Source organism: Silene latifolia, chromosome Y (assembly GCF_048544455.1).
Source record: "Silene latifolia isolate original U9 population chromosome Y, ASM4854445v1, whole genome shotgun sequence".
NCBI lineage: Eukaryota > Viridiplantae > Streptophyta > Magnoliopsida > Caryophyllales > Caryophyllaceae > Silene > Silene latifolia.
The window spans coordinates 77125901-77144935 of NC_133538.1; the positions used below are offsets into that span (position 1 = coordinate 77125901).

The following is a 19035-nucleotide window of genomic DNA, read 5'->3' on the forward strand; positions in this document are numbered from 1 at the left end:
GTAATAGAGTCCACTTCATGTTTTCCTCCTTTGGTAGCCTTCCGAGGTCTACTATATTGTGAGTTATGGACCGCCATTTCCTCAATCTTGTTCCATGTTTGATTATCATCAACTTCGGTCAACATACCATTTGATCCCATTTTGAGAATGTTTCGGGTGTCTTCATAAAGACCATTCCAAAATTGTTGTACCAAGAACCACTCGCTAAGTCCATGATGAGGACATGAGCGACAAGTTCCTTTGAATCGCTCCCAAGCTTCATACAAATATTCTTCGTCCCTTTGTTTTAACCCCGTGATTTGGGCTTTTAGCATGTTAGTCTTTTCCGGAGGATAGAATTTTTTGTAGAAAGCAAGTGCCAATTTCTTCCAAGAGTCAATACCAAGAGTAGCCTTACCAAGGCTCTTTAGCCATTGTTTCGCGGTACCAATCAAAGAAAAAGGAAATAAGACCCATCGAATTTGGTATTGAGTCACTCCGGTTTGAGAAATAGCATCACAATAGTCACAAAAAGTCTCCATATGAGAAAGAGGGTTTTCACTAGGCATCCCGCCAAATTGGCTTCTTTCGACTAATTGGATAAATGCGGATTTTGCAATGAAATTTCCGGTTAAGTGTTGTGGTGTGGGAGTACCATTGGGTAGGTTCTCCTCGGTTGGTACGGAATGTGATGAAAACTTAGGCATTGGGGGTTGATTTTGTGTTGGGTTCTCCTCACCTTCTCTTACAAAAGGGTTGATGAACTCAATGGTACTTGATTGAATATCTACAACCTCACCAATACCTCTCAAAGTATTTCTAGCAAGTCTTCTATTAGTTGTCAAAGTCCTTTCAATTTTGTGATCAATGGGTAACAAGTTACCTTGTGATCTTATAGACATGCAAAATATCAAACAACTTGAAAACAATTAGAACAAACCTTGATGAGTTTTACTTCCCCAAGGCAAAGAAAGACACAACTAAGAACAATAAAAGAAAATCAAATCAAGTTAACACCATCCCCGACAACGGCGCCATTTTTGGTTCGTGGGTTTTGTTACTCGTCGTCAAAAGTTACCTAGACCAAAATATTATTTATAACTTCACAAACTACTCTACTATTAGTAAAGAGGTATGTAAAGGTCGGATCCCAAGGGACGGGTATTGATGTAGGATTTTCGATTGCAAATGGTCGTGTCTAAGGGTGTCACAATTTGGGTTGAGATAAGAGATGACTAAACTAAATAACAATGTAAATAAACAAGCAAGATGATTAAGATGTAAACAAATGATTAAAAGCACTAGGGTATCATGAGTTTATAGGGGATAAATAGGAATTGATAATACAAACATATTCTCAAATTATACGCAAGCAATTATTGTTGTGACAGGATAGAGTTGGTTTATATCTTACAATCCTAGGAAGGTTTGGGTCCCGGACCCGAATCGATTATATTGTACAACACCTACAAGTCGAATTAATCCTCCCTACTCAACTATATGCATGGTCTAATGAGACTCGAGTTGGTTTATGTCTTACAAGTCTGTAGATACCCGTATCCGTCGATATTGGAATTTATAGAGAACCCGAAAAACACCCGATGATGATAGGACACGTGTATTCTTTAGTTGTCATCGTCGTTATTTGGGTTCGTTTTACGATGTAGAATGAGCGTTGTCGACGGAGTATTTTATTAATTTAAATGATATTTAAATTAAATGTTTTTTTATAGTGAATTCATTTTATTGCTTTATTTTGAATTTATTTTCTCAAGTTTATTTTATTGAAAATAAAATAAATAATTGATTTGAAAAATCATTTTATGAGTGTATTTGATTTGAAAAAATCATTTATTTTAATGTGTTATTTGATTTGAAAAATCGAATTTGGAAATCGAAAACTCGTTTCAACCATGCGTTTTGGAGCTCGATTATAGCTCGGTTTTTGAGCCCATTTTCTTTACGAGTTGGCACGAATCTCGAGTACACTAACCGAACCCCAGTTCGAACCCCCATATCCACACCCAAATCTCGTCCCAAACATCCCCCCAACACAGCCCAATTTCTTTCCTTTACCCGTGTTTGCATAGCCCGTCGAAAGCCTTTCTAAACCGACTCAAACTTGGTCCAAACCCGCAACCCATCACCACCAATCCGTGCTCCACATTACCCACAATAACCCAGCACCTAGACCACCACAAAACCCATCCGAATCCCGTCCCAAATACTCCCCAAACAGCCCGCATACACAAAGCAGCCCCCCTGTTTTGCGTGCTCAATCCCGAGCCCAAAACCCGCTCCAAATACCACCAAAACCCGTGCCCATTAACCCTAACCCATACCCTAGTATCCTACCCATATTACCCTAGCTTAACCACCAAGCAAACCCCCCATAAAAACCCTAAAAAACCCCACGAATAGCTGATGGGCAGCAGCTATGCAAACCGAGCCCGACTGCTTATGGCTCCCTTTTACCCTACTTTAACTCCTTATAAATACCCCCCCTTCACCATACATTCATTCCGTTAAGTTCTCCATACATACTACCGTCATTCACAAGCTTTAAACTCCAGAAACAAACCCTAATTGCCTCTCAAAAACCCTCGACAAAACCGACTTACAAACTAAGAATCAGTTTGTGTGTCCTCTTTGAAACCCTTCGTTCTTCCTTCAAACCTCCATCACAATTCGAGTTTCTTGTTCCAAATTAACCATACAACATCCATCTAAACATTAGACAAAGATTTACGAGCCAAATTGCCCTTGAGAGTACACGAATTCCCTCGAAAAACAGAGTGTTATACACTCTGTTTTCGCGGCTTTTCCTGTCTGTCCAGTTCTGTTTGTGCTCGTTTTTCGTGCCCAATAACTCAAAACAAGCAGGGATTGTTTTAAGATCTCTGTTCTCCTCTCTTTCTAGTTTTCAAAACATCTTTTAAATCGAATTTTCACCGTGAAACGAGAGAGAAATCGCAGTTTGAAAGTTGCTGTCCAGATTTGCAAAAAAACGTGTTGTTTGCTTTGTTTCTTCGTCGACGACGGTCTCTCGAGATAAAATCTACCATCGATTACGACCCAAGACGGTGTCAACGATATATGTAGGTTGAGGGTGCATCAAATCCTCCTCTTTCTCCCTTTTATTTCGTTTTTTTATGTTTGTTTTTTATTGTTTCGTTTTAGTTTGTTTATCGATTGTTATCATTAACTATGAAACTAGTTTAGTCCGAGTATGAGTTAAAGTACCACCATGAACACCCGCGTTGACTTGAGATAGGAAAAAAATCCGCTACATCAGTCGGTCGTAACCCCCGTCTCATTTACATAACCTCGTGTTCAAGGTAGGGCATTAGTAAAACGAATTCTAACTTCGCTCTTCGCTTTTGACCCCTTTCTTGTTTCGTGTAATTCGACCCACCCTAGGACCCTTCGCATGTTAGTATGACCTCCGATTGTTAACATATAACTCGTTTAGATGACATTAGATCAATTTAATAACCTAATTAGACACGTTAGGGTACATCGACATAGCTTTAAAAATCAACTAACAATTCTATAACCTAATTGAACGCATCTCTCTTTTCACTCGATTTCTCGCTAGCATAGGAGTGCGTGATTAGAACCTTCCTATTAACACTCGATGAGTAGTGTTAATATCGTAACTCCTTGACCTAATTTGACCCCTTTAGGCCGTGTAGAATACACATTTGCAAGACATCTTTTCAATCGATCAACGTCGTTTCTAACTTGTTTTCTAGCCCGCTTTCGAACTTGTTTCGCAATCAATTGATCTAACTAATGAACCTGACCTAGGACCTAGGGTAGCCGTGTCTAGAGTGGCCATGGCTTGGCCGTGTCCTTTGGTCTTTCTTGTTTCGTTTGTTTTACATCATTTGTTCTTTATTGTTTTGTCGCTTGTAATTTATCGTTTGTTCATCGAGTTGTAATTTTCAAGTTAGCTTTCTTTTATCGAGTCAAAACCTCTTCCAAAAACCTTAGTCTTGTTTGGTTAGATGGTTGTGCCCCAATGCATGTAAGAGCGTAGTAAATCGCATGTTGTTTAAAGCAACATGGCCCGATTTATGCTAATGCATGCTTTGGTGCGTAGCCCTATGTCTAATTCGATGAGATTAAGTGAAAGCACACATTACGAGGAGTGACCCAAGGCCGTGAGTCATGTAAGCCGTGGGCCACCCCTTTGTGCACGTTTTCCTAGGCCGAATGGCCGTGTAATGCGTCATGTACGGTTTTGTGTATAGCGTTGTATTTTAGATCGAGTTGTATCTTTAATTTATCGTTGTGTCGGCATGAAATGCCTGGGTTGTAATAGGATAGATCCCAATGGCTCCCCCATTCCCATCAAGCCTTGTTTGTTTCGTTTATATGTTGTTAGATCAATCAACCCACATGCTAAATTACAACTTTGACAAAGTTAGTTTAGTTGCATCTAAATCGACATAGGAACTTCACATGTTAGGGTTTTAAAACGATGTTTGCATATCATATATCGTAGTAGCTACGACCTTGTTTGAAATCCGATACTTGACTTAGTAGAGGCCGTTATTGACGGGCGGGGTTAGGTGTCCTTATGGGCTTCCTAACACGTACCCTCACCCCTTACTCAAAATCTATGGTTTGCAGATCCGTGTAAATACCATTGGATTACGAGAGTCATTCAAATCGAGTGATATATGGTACAAGTCTTTATCTTTAATCACTCGTAGTCGATTGGCTTTATGCTTTTCGATGAAAGGTGTAAAGTTGACTTGAACGGTTCCAAGTTCCCAAAAAACTTGGTGGCGACTCTAATTTGTCTTAATTCGATTCGAAAGAACCTCGAGTCGATTATGCCTAGTGTGGATCCCGAGGACGCAGTTCCCGAGGGCCTTGTCCACAGTTTGGCGACTCCGCTGGGGAAAAGAGGACTAGTTACACTTTGTTTCTAGGGTGTTTTCCTCCGAGGTGAAACTTGAAAAGAAAGTATTGGAAAGTAAAACATTACTCATAGTGCTACGATTCATGCATAAACCCTTAAGGACTTTCCCGGGCCGTCCCAGCGTTTCTTTGTGATGCGTGGGGGGCGACGTCCCACTATGCCAGGAACTCGCACATTGCTTGCTTCCACTCCGCCTCGTCGTGGTTCTTGATGGTGGGGATGCTCTTCTAGGTACTCTACCTAAAGGCCCTTGCTCTATAAGACCCAAAAAGGATGGAGGGCATAAACCTTCTTGTAGAAGACTTGCCGAGACATAGAGATGTCTAGGAGCATACATCCTTCTAACATGAGAATGACAATGTGCGAAATGAATTTCCCGAGTCTTTTCAAATTTTCCGTATCTATTTCAAAACCGAACTTTTGAACAACTTACTTTCAAAATAGCATGGTTTTAAAAACGCGGAATGCTGCCCAAGTAGGACTAGATTTTTCGGCCCAAAATAAGCTTTTATAGCCGGCATGCTGCCCATTTCAAATCTCATTTTCAAATTGATCATTCATTTTTTTCAAATTCAATCCAAAATATTTCTCGAACCTTAACCAAGCATGAAATGCGTCGAGTCGTGTCCGGGCCCTGGCCGTGTTAGGCTAGGCGTGTTTTGCCCCGAGAGTCTAGAACTCGACCTTGTTGGGTCGCCCAAGCTCACCTCTTGGGATTCGAGTCATGTTGGTCCAGCTTTTTGTCTAGGATAGTCCACATAAACGTCCAAGCTAGGCCATTTAGGGTGTTTCACCCGAACCTATGGGCTATGTTAGTCCAATCACGGGTTTAGTCACACCGAGTCCAGTTTAGAATCGAGCTATGACAACTTGAGTCATGTCGTCTTGTCGAGTCTAAAATAAATCGAGGTCTAAATCCAACCGTGAGTCGAACTTTTGGTTAGTCAGTCTCAAGTCGACTCTTTGCTTGAGTCAAGTTTGTGTCGTGTCCTTAAGTGTGCAGGGGCTCTTACTTTAAATATTGACTCGGTTCGGGGTTTTCTTGTAGAAAGGCCGCCAAAAACCCGACGTCAAGCAATAGAAGATGCTGTTAACAAGCTCACTGAGGCCGTGAACCTCATGATGACCCGCATGGATGCAATCGAATCTAAGCTGGGTGAAGATTCCCCCTATCTACCCCACCTCTGACTGATCTGGAGAAACGGTTCAAGTTCATCGAAGACCGTCTGAAACTCTCCCAGGGGAAGAACATCCACTATGAGAATGCTAGGGCCTATGCCCCAGTTCAGGATAAGTTGCCCACGAACATGGTACTCACTGACATCCCAAAGTTCAAGGGAACCAAAGATCCAGTCCACCATGTTAAGGCCTATAAAGGGTACTTAGCACTGAAGGGAGTACCTGCTGACATGCTCTCTGAAATTTTTGCCCAATCTCTGGATGAACACCCGAAGGCGTGGTTCTATAATCTTGACCTTAAGAACTTCCCCACTTTCGAAGTTATTACGGTGGAGTTACGTAAGCACTATCTTGACAATGTTGAGATTCAAACCAACATAAGGACTTTGGAAGTAATGACACAGAAGGAAAAAGAGGGCTTTACTGAATTCCTCGCAAGATGGCGCGCTGAAAGCGTGAAACTAGCTAAGAAGCCTGATGAAGTTGAAATGGTAGACAAGTTCGTGAAGAATTTACGACCTGTTTACCGTAATGCTCTGAAATACCAGAATTTTGGTTCTTTCAAAGAATTGATAAGAATCGGGATAAAGGTAGAGGATGATGTCCGAATGGCTGAAGCTGAGAAGCCAAAAGGATACCAAGGGGCCTCGTCATCTAAAGCAAAAGCACCAGCAGCGGCCCACTTTGTGGAAACTGTCAATCTCTTAGATGGACAGTCAAAAAGGCCTCCGCGCCAAGCTCCGAGGGTATTCACCGATATCGGGTGCACTTACGCCTACGCTCTCCAAAGGCTCATGGCCCAAGGAAAGTTGAAGCCCATTGGTCCAACTCCGGATCCACCTGCTGAACAACAAGGCAAATGGTACAAACCGAATTCCTACTGTGCCTTTCATCAAGGGAAGGGACACGATACTGAAAGGTGCTTTAGACTAAAGCACGAAATTCAAGACATGATTGAGAACGGAACACTCCCAATCCCGGCCATAAAGCCCAACAACGTCACCAACCCCTTTGGGGAACACACTAACTTTGTCTCTACCGAAGATAGTGTCGATTACTCTCACTTGATTCGCCCATGTCGTCTAAAAGGGGTTTTCATCGGAAGAATATTCGTGGATTGCTCCGAATTCCTACCAAGCTCGACAAACGAGATTACATTCGGGGATTTTGTTGTCGATTGCACTCCTTACATACTCCGAAGCGGCAATGAAATCAATGGCGTTTGGGCTGATGACGAAGATGATGTTTACCTCGTCAAAGGTGCGACAATCCCTCACACCCAAGAAGAAATCTTAAAAGTGAGGCAACATGCCCTAGAGTCAAACCATCTGACTAGATCAGGGCGCCCGTACCGCGAGGAGAAAGCTAAGGATATCCCGAGCAAGACACCTCCCAAAGAGCCGGTAGTGGTCGAAGTTCTTGGTGAAGGGTCGACCTCCGAGGCTTCCCTCATCAAGCAACTCCAAAAGACTAAGGCTGACGTGTCTATCTGGCAACTTATCTTGAGCTCTTTCGAACATCGCCAGGCTTTGTTGCAAGCTTTGATGAACCTGACCGTATCGTCAAATACTAATCCTGCTGACATGGTCACTCACATCGCCCAGAATCGGCCACAGATTACCAACGCCGTGACATTTTCCGACGAAGATTTACCACCGTTCGGGCCCCGACATAACCTGGCCCTCTATGTTGCTACCGTGTGTCTTAACAAGCATATCCCTATGACCTTGGTTGACGATGGATCGGCTGTCAACGTACTCCCTTTGAAAACAGCGCATATTCTGGGCCTGGAGAAGAATGACTTCATTCCCACTGCAAAGACAGTTCGGGCATTCGATGGCACTGTGCGTCGAGTAAGTGGAGTTGTCGATCTAGTAGTACAGACGGGGCAAGTGGAAAAGAAAATAAGTTGCCAAGTAATTGACATTTGCTCATCCTTCAACTTATAATTGGGAAGGCCTTGGATTCACGCTACAAGAGCCGTGACATCAACGCTGCATCGAAAGATCAAGGTCCCACTCAACGGTAAAACCATCACTATTGATGCCACGCCAATTACTGTGGCAGGAGGAGACATTACTTCTGAAGTAAGGGTTGAAGCTGCCAATGAAGCATGTGGTTTCGAGATTGTCAACATGATCGAGCTGAACTCCGAAGCAGAGAATATGGATCTATACACGGGAAGTCATGCCTGCGAGGTGATTCTCAAGACTGGGAAGTACTTCGGTTTCTCTTTATATCCTAGAAAGGTGGGTACATTCGAGTTGAAACCACCAGTAGCCAAAGGAGTAACTTTCGGGCTTGGATATGAGCCCACTGGGAAAGATCTACTGGGAAAAAGGGGAAGAACGATCGAAGATCCAGATATTAAAATGGGACCGTATCACCTGACTCTAAACGGTCACTTCGTGAGGGCTGGGGAAGAACTTCCCTGCATGGACTTCCCTGAACCTATCTTTGACCCAAAGAAAAACCTTATGGTCCCAGGAATCGAAATATTCCAAGACTGCTACTACATCCCTGAAGATATTCTGACCGTGATGCCCGTAGGGACTAAACCAGATCCAATAAGTGACGAGGGAGCCTTGGGTCTTCTTTTCGGTGAAGAGAGGAAATCACCAATACCAAACGAAGATTTGGTAAGCATGATCCTGAGAAGCGAGCGGTTCGACCCATCTACCCTCATCACCGATGTAGATCCTCTTAGGACCAACATGGGATGGCGGAAAACAATCAAGAGGACTGATAACAAGGGACTTCTTTTCAAGTTGACAATGGGAGAAGGAGAGATGTTCAAGCCAGATGATGTTTCCGATTCTGAGTCTGAGTCCGAGTCTGAGTATGAGTCTGAGTTAGGTCCTAAGATTGAGTCTAAGGAGTCAGGTGTTGAAAATACCCCTCCCCTAGCTTTCCCTTCCTATGCACCCTTTCCTAATGGTGGTATTCCGGGGCCTGTCCCGAATACCCCTATCTCGCCACTGAGCTCCGACCAGTTGGCTCAAATGTTAGCGCATTTCACGCAATTTCAAATCAATAATAATATGAACCAGTTTGCTTACGACTTGTCTCACTTACATTGTAATTCAAACTTTGAAAATGATTGTTTTAATAATGACATTGAGACTGAGGTCGAGGATGAACAGTTGGTCGAAGAAGAAGAAGAAGAAATGGAACCACCTCTACAGTTGATAAAAGGGTTGGAAGAGTACGAGCAGAAAACCTCGATCATCGAAGATACCGAAACCATCAATGTAGGTACAACCTTAGAACCACAGGAGCTTAAAATAGGAACTAATTTAAGTCCCACCGAGAGACAAGGGTTCATTGGGTTGTTACACGAGTTCAAAGATGTTTTTGCGTGGTCCTACAAAGACATGCCAGGCATTGATAGAGAAATTGCGGAGCACAGGATCCCAATCAAGCCGGGATATAAACCAGTCAAGCAGAAGCTACGCAAAATGCACACAGATTGGTCTTTGAAAGTCAAGGAAGAAATCGACAAGCAACTTAAAGCTGGGTTCATCAAGGTGTCAGAATACTCAGACTGGGTGGCTAACGTCGTACCAGTACCAAAGAAAGATGGTAAAGTTCGGGTTTGTGTCGACTTCCGGGATCTAAACAAGGCAAGTCCGAAGGACGATTTCCCATTACCTCACATCGACATCCTGGTTGATAACACGGCAAATCACGCGTTATTATCCTTTATGGACGGATACCCGGTTATAATCAGATCAAGATGGCGAAAGAAGACATGCATAAGACTGCGTTCAGAACGCAATGGGGAACCTATTGCTACACAGTAATGCCTTTTGGGTTGATAAACGCAGGGGCTACATACCAAAGGACCGCGACAACGTTGTTACATGATATGATGCATAATGAAGTCGAGGTTTATGTCGACGACATGATTGTCAAGTCAAAGGAGCGTGATGGCCACCTCGGTACACTACGCAAATTCTTTGAATGATTGCGCAAGTATAGCATGAGGTTGAATCCCCAAAAGTGCGCATTCGGAGTCACATCCGGCAAACTGTTGGGTCACATCGTTAGCCACCGTGGCATCGAGGTGGACCCATCAAAAATATAGGCCATAATGGAAATGCCTCACCCGAAAACCGAGAAGAAAATTCGAGGTTTCCTAGGAAGAATCAAGTATATAAGTCGGTTCGTGGCAAGGCTAACTATGATATGCGAGTCAATTTTTAAGAAGTTGAAAGTCGGGGAACACGTCGTATGGGATGATCACTGTCAAGCTGCGTTCGATAAGATCAAAGAAATACTATCTTCCCCTCCCGTGCTCAGCCCGCCAACGGCTGGGTTACCACTTTTGTTGTATCTTACAGTTACGGATACTGCAATGGGGGCAATGCTGGCACAGATAGTCGATAAAGAGGAAAGAGCAATTTACTACATTAGTAAAAAGTTCTTGGAGTATGAAATCAAGTATACTCAGCTCGAGAAGACATGTTTGGCTTTAGTGTGGGCGACAAAGAAGTTACGACACTACATGCTCAGTCATAGTGTCTGCATCCACTCGAAGATGGACCCAATCAAATACTTGTTTGAAAAACCAGTTCTAAACGGCAGGGTGTCAAGATGGACTTTAATGCTTTCCGAGTTTGATCTGAAATATGTACCGCTAAAAGTGATAAAGGGAAGGGCGGTTGCAGACTTCCTGGCGGATAACCCGATAGAAGAAACTGAGGTTGTAGATACGTGGTCGTTTCCCGACGAAGATATCGTTCACATAGATAATGATACGTGGGACCTCTATTTCGATGGAGCATCGAAATGCAGGGGATACGGGATAGGAGTGCTACTCATTTCACCAGAAGGTGAACATGTTCCCATTTCGATCAAGTTGGACTTTAATGTCACTAATAACGCGGTCGAATACGAAGCGTGCCTACTCGGTTTGCACAGTGCTCTCGAGTTAGGCATCAAAAAGCTTGTAGTACATGGGACTCGTCACTAGTGATCAATCAAGTGGCCGGGACGTGGAAAACCCGAAGTGATAGCCTGGCTCCGTACCAAGCGAAAATCGAAGAACTAGAAAAGTTGTTCGCCGATGTCAAATACGTGCACCTCCCCAGAGATGAAAACCAGTTTGCTGATGCACTATCAAAGCTAGCTGCTCTGATCAACATACCTGAACATATGGATACTATGCCAATATGTGTCGAACGAAGATCATCACCTGCTTACGTTAATGTAATCGGAGACACAGAAGAAACCGAGGCTGAACCTTGGTATCATGCTATTCGGAAATTTAAAGAATCAGGAGAGTATCCACCCGACATGGATAGCCGCGGAAAGCGCGCTATTCGAATGCTAGGCGCTCAGTTCGTTAGAACCAATGATGGACAATTGTACAAGAAGACCGCGTAAAATATCCTTCTGTGATGCATAGACTCACCAACTGCAAAAAGAGTCATGGAAGAAGTCCATGACGGGGAGTGTGGCCCACACATGAATGCCCATATGCTAGTGCGTAAAATCATGAGATTAGGGTATTATTGGACCACGATGGAGACAGATTGTCGCGAATATGTCAGACATTGCCATAATTGCCAAATCTTTGCGAACATACAACATGTGCCACCATCACTGTTGTATACTTTGGCATCACCGTGGCCTTTCTCAACATGGGGAATCGACATTATCAGAAAGGTCAACCCATCTGGAACAGGTGGGCACTGTTTCATGCTAGTCGCCATCGATTACTTCACGAAGTGGGTAGAAGTGAAATCATACAAAGTACTACAAACGAAGCAGGTAGCAAAGTTCATTCAGAATGAAATCATTTGCAGATACGGGGTGCCGCATGAGTTCATTAGCGACCATGGCACCCACTTCCAGGCTGAAACTGCTGTGATACTTGACAAGTATAAAATCAAGCATCACAAGTCGTCACCTTATCGACCTCAAATAAATGGCGCGGTGGAAGCCGCCAACAAGACAATCATTGTGATTCTCAGGAAAATGACCGACAATTATCGCGAATGGCCAGAGAAGATACCCTTCGCACTATGGGGATACAGGACGTCTATTCGCACAGCCACTGGAGCAACTCCGTTCTATTTGACATATGGGATGGAAAGATCGTTAGCGAAGAAGTCGCGACTGCTTCTGCCTTTGTCATAGTATTTGATGTCGACAAGCTCATCCTTCCGCAGCAAATCCTTGCCTGAGTCAGTCTTCTCTTTAAGCCACTTAGTGTAGGACGGGGATACCCAAGTAGTCTGAGGACGCGCAGACACATACCAGAGACGCCTTTGGTGCCACCTTTTGAGCCAGTCATCACATATAGAGGGATGTAGCTCTCTTGCTCGTCCCAGAACAGCCTCGCACTTGGGAATTACTTGTCTACGGCCCATCTGACGCAGAACGCGGTCGGGGTAAATGTGAATAGACCGTTCCAAACCCAGTAATTGCAAACGTCTGGTCTTATCATCTTCCGGAAGGATAGTAAAAGATTTGAGGCGAAGCCAAGGCATACACCAGCAAAGAGGGCGACCTCCTCCTTCTGTCATCTTGTTTCGCCAATAAGCAAGGTCATTTTGATGCTCGTCTTCATACCGCTTAGCACGCATAGTCAGCATACGGGCGAGGTACGAGTTTGGCTCACGTGGCGGAGCAAAGAGCCAAAATCTCTCACAAAGCCACACCTGCAAAAAAAAAAAACCGTAAAAAAAAAGAGAAAAAAAAACGAAAAAAAAAGAAAAAGAAAGAAAGAAAAAAAAAACATGAAAAAAAAACAAAAAGAAAAAAAAAAGACAACGGAAGCAAAATCGTGGCTGAATGCAACGGAATTGTGGCAGAATACAGCAAAATCGGGGCAAATACACAGAATTGTGGCAGAAATCGTGGCAAAATATAGATAAGTCGTGGCGATAACACAAGAATTTGTGGTAAAACGAAGAGAAGCGAAATCAAGAGGATAGATTTTGTTACCTCGCAATGACGGGAGCATCCCGACCATTCAACATCAGGGTTCGTTTTCTTAGCATCTAAACCCCTAATGGTTTCAGCAAGAATAATCCAAGAAGGATTATGTCCCGTCTCCATCTGAGACACAATAGACATGAGCTTCGCTTGTCCTACGCAAGTTGTCCTGTTCATTCTATCTTCGAAGACATAAAGATGTAACATGATCAATCCAAATGCTCTCATGGCGATGCGTTGGCGAAGTGAAGTCTTGTTTCGCAAAATGCAAAATTTCCGATGAATAGCAAGAAGGTTGACTTCGTCACCAGTAACTATATCCTCAGACTCCGTCCTGGAGAGGCGAAGACAGTCTAGATATATTCCACGCCACCCCGAATGAAATTTTGGTATAGCCGGTATGGCCTCAACATCCCATCCTCCCAGGGCAGAAAACTCTTCCGGTAAAGGGCAGATCTCCCCCTCAGGAAAAGCAAAGACATGGTTACGAGGATCCCAATAGCTAAGGCAGTGTTCTAACAAAGCAGGTTGAAGGCGGATCTGGCATAAGGGAAGTAATTGCGCCAGTTGAGCGGTCTTTAATTCTTGTCTCTCTGAGACAGTGAAGTCTGTCTCCCATGCTCGCATAGCACTCACTAGATTATTCATAATGATTTATGTTATTTGCACCAGTTTGGGAAAGCAGAATAAATTTTGCAGTGCAACTCTTCCTTATATATAGAAAGTATAAGGGAAGGAGACACCTAGGGTGACACCCCTAGGGTGGCGTTTTTTTTGGCCGTGTGGGCCTCGGGTCGCGCGCCTCTTAGGCCCGCCCCAATTCACACCAGTCTTTAGCACGATGCGTTGGGTTTTCGTTCATTCATCGCATCTTTTGGCACCAGCATGGCCAATTTATATTTCTACCCCCAGTAAGTCAATAATTGAATTTAAACTCGTGCACACTTACGGTTTTATTTTCTTTTTTGTTTTACGGTAGCGGGCTACGCCCACGTTGTCTGCAAGTCATACAGAGTGTCTGTGTCGTGTTTCATGCTCACCCATCAAGGTTCGATTTCAAAAAATTTACAAAATTTCAAAATTCCAAAAACTTTTTGCGAATTGGGGATAGATGATCCAAGTAATAGAATCTTTGCGGGTCGATGGCCTAATCATTCAAAATTTCAAATTCAATTTTGAAGGGTCGATGGCCCAACATACCAAGTGATGTCAAATTTAAACTTCGGGTCGATGACCCAATTATTCAAAATTTTCAAATTCAATTTTCGTGTCGATGACCCAATCTTTTAAATGATCCAATTTTAAGATCGATGATCCAAATGTGCTTATGTGATGATTATTGCTTGTAAATTTTCTATGTTTCAAATATAGCAGGATATGCTTCAACTGGGGGATCTAAAGTCTTCGACTTTAGAGCCATTACAAATCGGGGCTCAAGCCGTTGGCTTCAGAGACCATTATCAAGATGTAGAGGATGATATCCACCAAGAATTCAATTCAATACAAGAGTATGAGATGGAAGAATTCCGTAGCTGAAAGCAAATGATGAAAGCGGCGGCAACCTCCTTGGAAAGTCCCGTCCCATTCGGACAAGTGCCAGCAGATGATAAATTCTGGGCAAATGTCAGCAGATGATGAGTTTTGGACATACGCCAGCAGATGATAAACTTTGGGCATGTGTCAGCAGTTTCCGAACTACGACACGGGTTTGATTCCGTCAGAAACGGATACGTAGGCGCCTAAGGATAAGGCTCAATCTACCATATATGCAGTTTTATGGGTCGACGACCAATGATTATAATTTGACGCAACAGAAGTAAGAGTTAATCCCCTACGAAGTTTCAGGTATGATCTCTTCTTATGGCTGACGAGCTTATATACGCAAGTCTAATGGACTATAAACGACCCGCAGAATCCTCAGGTCGAGAGGGACCTGGGGTATACTTTGACTTTCGCCTTGTCCAAGCCTCAGTCAAAGTGGGGGCTCTGTAGATACCCGTATCCGTCGATATTGGAATTTATAGAGAACCCGACAAACACCCGATGATGATAGGACACATGTATTCTTTAGTTGTCATCGTCATTATTTGGGTTCGTTTTACGATGTAGAATGAGCGTTGTCGACGGAGCATTTTATTAATTTAAATGATATTTAAATTAAAAGGTTTTTTAAAGTGAATTCATTTTATTGCTTTATTTTGAATTTATTTTCTCAAGTTTATTTTATTGAAAATAAAATAAATAATTGATTTGAAAAATCATTTTATGAGTGTATTTGATTTGAAAAAATCATTTATTTTAATGTGTTATTTGATTTGAAAAATCGAATTTGAAAATCGAAAACTCGTTTCAACCAAGCGTTTTGGAGCTCGATTATAGCTCGGTTTTTGAGCCCGTTTTCTTTACGAGTTGGCACGAATCTCGAGTACACTAACCGACCTAGGCCTCTACCCATCCAACCCCAGTTCGAACCCCCATATCCACACCCAAATCTCGTCCCAAACATCCCCCCAACACAGCCCAATTTCTTTCCTCTACCCGTGTTTGCATAGCCCGTCGAAAGCCTTTCTAAACCGACTCAAACTTGGTCCAAACCCGCAACCCATCACCACCAATCCGTGCTCCACATTACCCACAATAATCCAGCACCTAGACCACCACAAAACCCATCCAAATCCCGTCCCAAATACTCTCCAAACAGCCCGCATACACAAAGCAGCCCCCCCTGTTTTGCGTGCTCAATCCCGAGCCCAAAACCCGCTCCAAATACCACCAAAACCCATGCCCATTAACCATAACCCATACCCTAGTATCCTACCCATATTACCATAGCTTAACCACCAAGAAAACCCCCCATACAAACCCTAAAAAACCCCACAAATAGCTGATGGGCAGCAGCTATGCAAACCGAGCCCGACTGCTTATGGCTCCCTTTTACCCTACTTTAACTCCTTATAAATACCCCCCCCCCCCCCTTCACCATACATTCATTCCGCTAAGTTCTCCATACATACTACCGTCATTCACAAGCTTTAAACTCCAGAAACAAACCCTAATTGCCTCTCAAAAACCCTCGACAAAACCGACTTACAAACTGAGAATCTGTTTGTGTGTCCTCTTTGAAACCCTTCGTTCTCCCTTCAAACCTCCATCAAAATTCCATTTTCTTATTCCAAATTAACCATACAACATCCATCTACACATTAGACAAAGATTTACGAGCCAAATTGCCCTTGAGAGTACACGAATTCCCTCGAAAAACAGAGTGTTATACACTCTGTTTTGCGGCTTTTCCCCCGTCTGTCCAGTTCTGTTTGTGCTCGTTTTTCGTGCCCAATAACTCAAAACGAGCAGGGATTGTTTTAAGATCTCTGTTCTCCTCTCTTTCTAGTTTTCAAAACATCTTTTAAATCGAATTTTCACCGTGAAACGAGAGAGAAATCGCAGTTTGAAAGTTGCTGTCCAGATTTGCAAAAAAACGTGTTGTTTGCTTTGTTTCTTCGTCGACGACGGCCTCTCGAGATAAAATCTACCATCGATTACGACCCAAGACGGTGTCAACGATACATGTAGGTTGAGGGTGCATCAAATCCTCCTCTTTCTCCCTTTTATTTCGTTTTTTTATGTTTGTTTTTTATTGTTTCGTTTTATTTTGTTTATCGATTGTTATAATTAACTATGAAACTAGTTTAGTCCGAGTATGAGTTAAAGTACCACCATGAACACCCGCGTTGACTTAAGATGGGAAAGAAATCCGCTACATCATTCGGTCGTAACCCTCGTCTCATTTACATATCCTCGTGTTCAAGGTAGGGCATTAATAAAACGAATTCTAACTTCGCTCTTCGCTTTTGACCCCTTTCTTGTTTCGTGTAATTCGACCCACCCTAGGACCCTTCGCATGTTAGTATGACCTCTGATTGTTAACATATAACTCGTTTAGATGACATTAGATCAATTTAATAACCTAATTAGACACGTTAGGGTACATCGACATAGCTTTAAAAATCAACTAACAATTCTATAACCTAATTGAACGCATCTCTCTTTTCACTCGATTTCTCGCTAGCATAGGAGTGCGTGATTAGCACCTTCCTATTAACACTCGATGAGTAGCTTTAATATCGTAACTCCTTGACCTAATTTGACCCCTTTAGGCCGTGTAGAATACACATTTGTAAGACATCTTTTCAATCGATCAACGTCGTTTCTAACTTGTTTTCTAGCTCGCTTTCAAACTTGTTTCGCAATCAATTGATCTAACTAATGAACCTGACCTAGGACCTAGGGTAGCCGTGTCTAGAGTGGCCATGGCTTGGCCGTGTCCTTTGGTCTTTCTTGTTTCGTTTGTTTTACATCGTTTGTTCTTTATTGTTTTGTCGCTTGTAATTTATCGTTTGTTCATCGAGTTGTAATTTTCAAGTTAGCTTTCTTTTATCGAGTCAAAACCTCTTCCGAAAACCTTAGTCTTGTTTGGTTAGATGGTTGTGCCCCAATGCATGTAAGAGCGTAGTAAATCGCATGTTGTTTAAAGCAACATGGCCCGATTTATGCTAATGCATGCTTTGGTGCGTAGTCCTATGTTTAATTCGATGAGATTAAGTGAAAGCACACATTACGAGGAGTGACCCAAGGCCGTGAGTCATGTAAGCCGTGGGCCACCCCTTTGTGCACGTTTTCCTAGGCCGAATGGCCGTGTAATGCATCATGTACGGTTTTGTGTATAGCGTTGTATTTTAGATCAAGTTATATCTTTAATTTATCGTTGTGTCAGCATGAAATGCCTGGGTTGTAATAGGATACATCCCAACGGCTCCCCCATTCCCATCAAGCCTTGTTTGTTTCGTTTATATGTTGTTAGATCAATCAACCCACATGCTAAATTACAACTTTGACAAAGTTAGTTTAGTTGCATCTAAATCGACATAGGAACTTCACATGTTAGGGTTTTAAAACGATGTTTGCATATCATATATCGCAGTAGCTACGACCTTGTTTGAAATCCGATACTTGACTTAGTAGAGGCCGTCATTGACGGGCGGGGTTAGGTGTCCTTATGGGCTTCCTAACACGTACCCTCACCCCTTACTCAAAATCTATGGTTTGCGGATCCGTCTAAATACCATTGGATTACGAGAGTCATTCAAATCGAGTGATATAGGGTACAAGTCTTTATCTTTAATCACTCGTAGTCGATTGGCTTTATGCTTTTCGATGAAAGGTGTAAAGTTGACTTGAACGGTTCCAAGTTCCCAAAAAACTTGGTGGCGACTCTAATTTGTCTTAATTCGATTCGAAAGAACCTCGAGTCGATTATGCCTAGTGTGGATCACGAGGGCCTTGTCCACAAAGTCTCATTGAATAGGTAAGTGATGGGTAAAAAATGCAAGGATTCATAGGCTCGCATTTCATCAAGCATAACATGTGCATAAGTTGAGATCACAATAAGTAAGCAAATAAATTATGTGAACATATTAGAGTAAGCATGAATCATCCCCCACGTTGGTTTCCCCTAATTCCCCATTAACCCTAGTTAAGAGACTACTCACTCAATACTTGATGATTGATGGAAGGTTGTCAATCTCCCAATAATACCCAAATAATCTTCAATTACCCAAAATAAATGATGAACAATAGAGAAATTAAGGAAATGAGATTTGTATTAATGCTTAATTATGAGTTGATTACAAGATTACAATGAGATTAGAACATAAAAAGAGCATAAGAAGGATATGATAATCTAACTAGTACAATGAGGTATTTATACTAAGCATTAGGTACATAAATTAGGGTTACTAAGGGCTTAAATGACGATTAAGACCCTTAAGAAAAGTTGAGAAAGTGCTCCTCTCGAGGGAGATGCACATATCCGTTTTGGTGGTCTTCATGGAATATGCTCGTCCCGAGCGGCTTGAGGGAGGGACAGCCTGTAATGGAGAGGAATCCGAGCAGCTTGCTGAGGGCGACGCTCTGATTAAGAGGGGCCAGGATGAGCGGAT

General features: G+C 42.7%; 1 non-coding gene across 1 annotated transcript; it reads left to right on the plus strand.

Moving 5' to 3' along the window:
- Window positions 1-207: 207 nt before the first annotated feature.
- LOC141635160 (small nucleolar RNA R71) lies at window positions 208-314 on the plus strand. The gene has a single exon (XR_012539864.1). It is a non-coding gene; the product is annotated as a small nucleolar RNA R71 (small nucleolar RNA).
- Window positions 315-19035: the final 18721 nt, after the last annotated feature.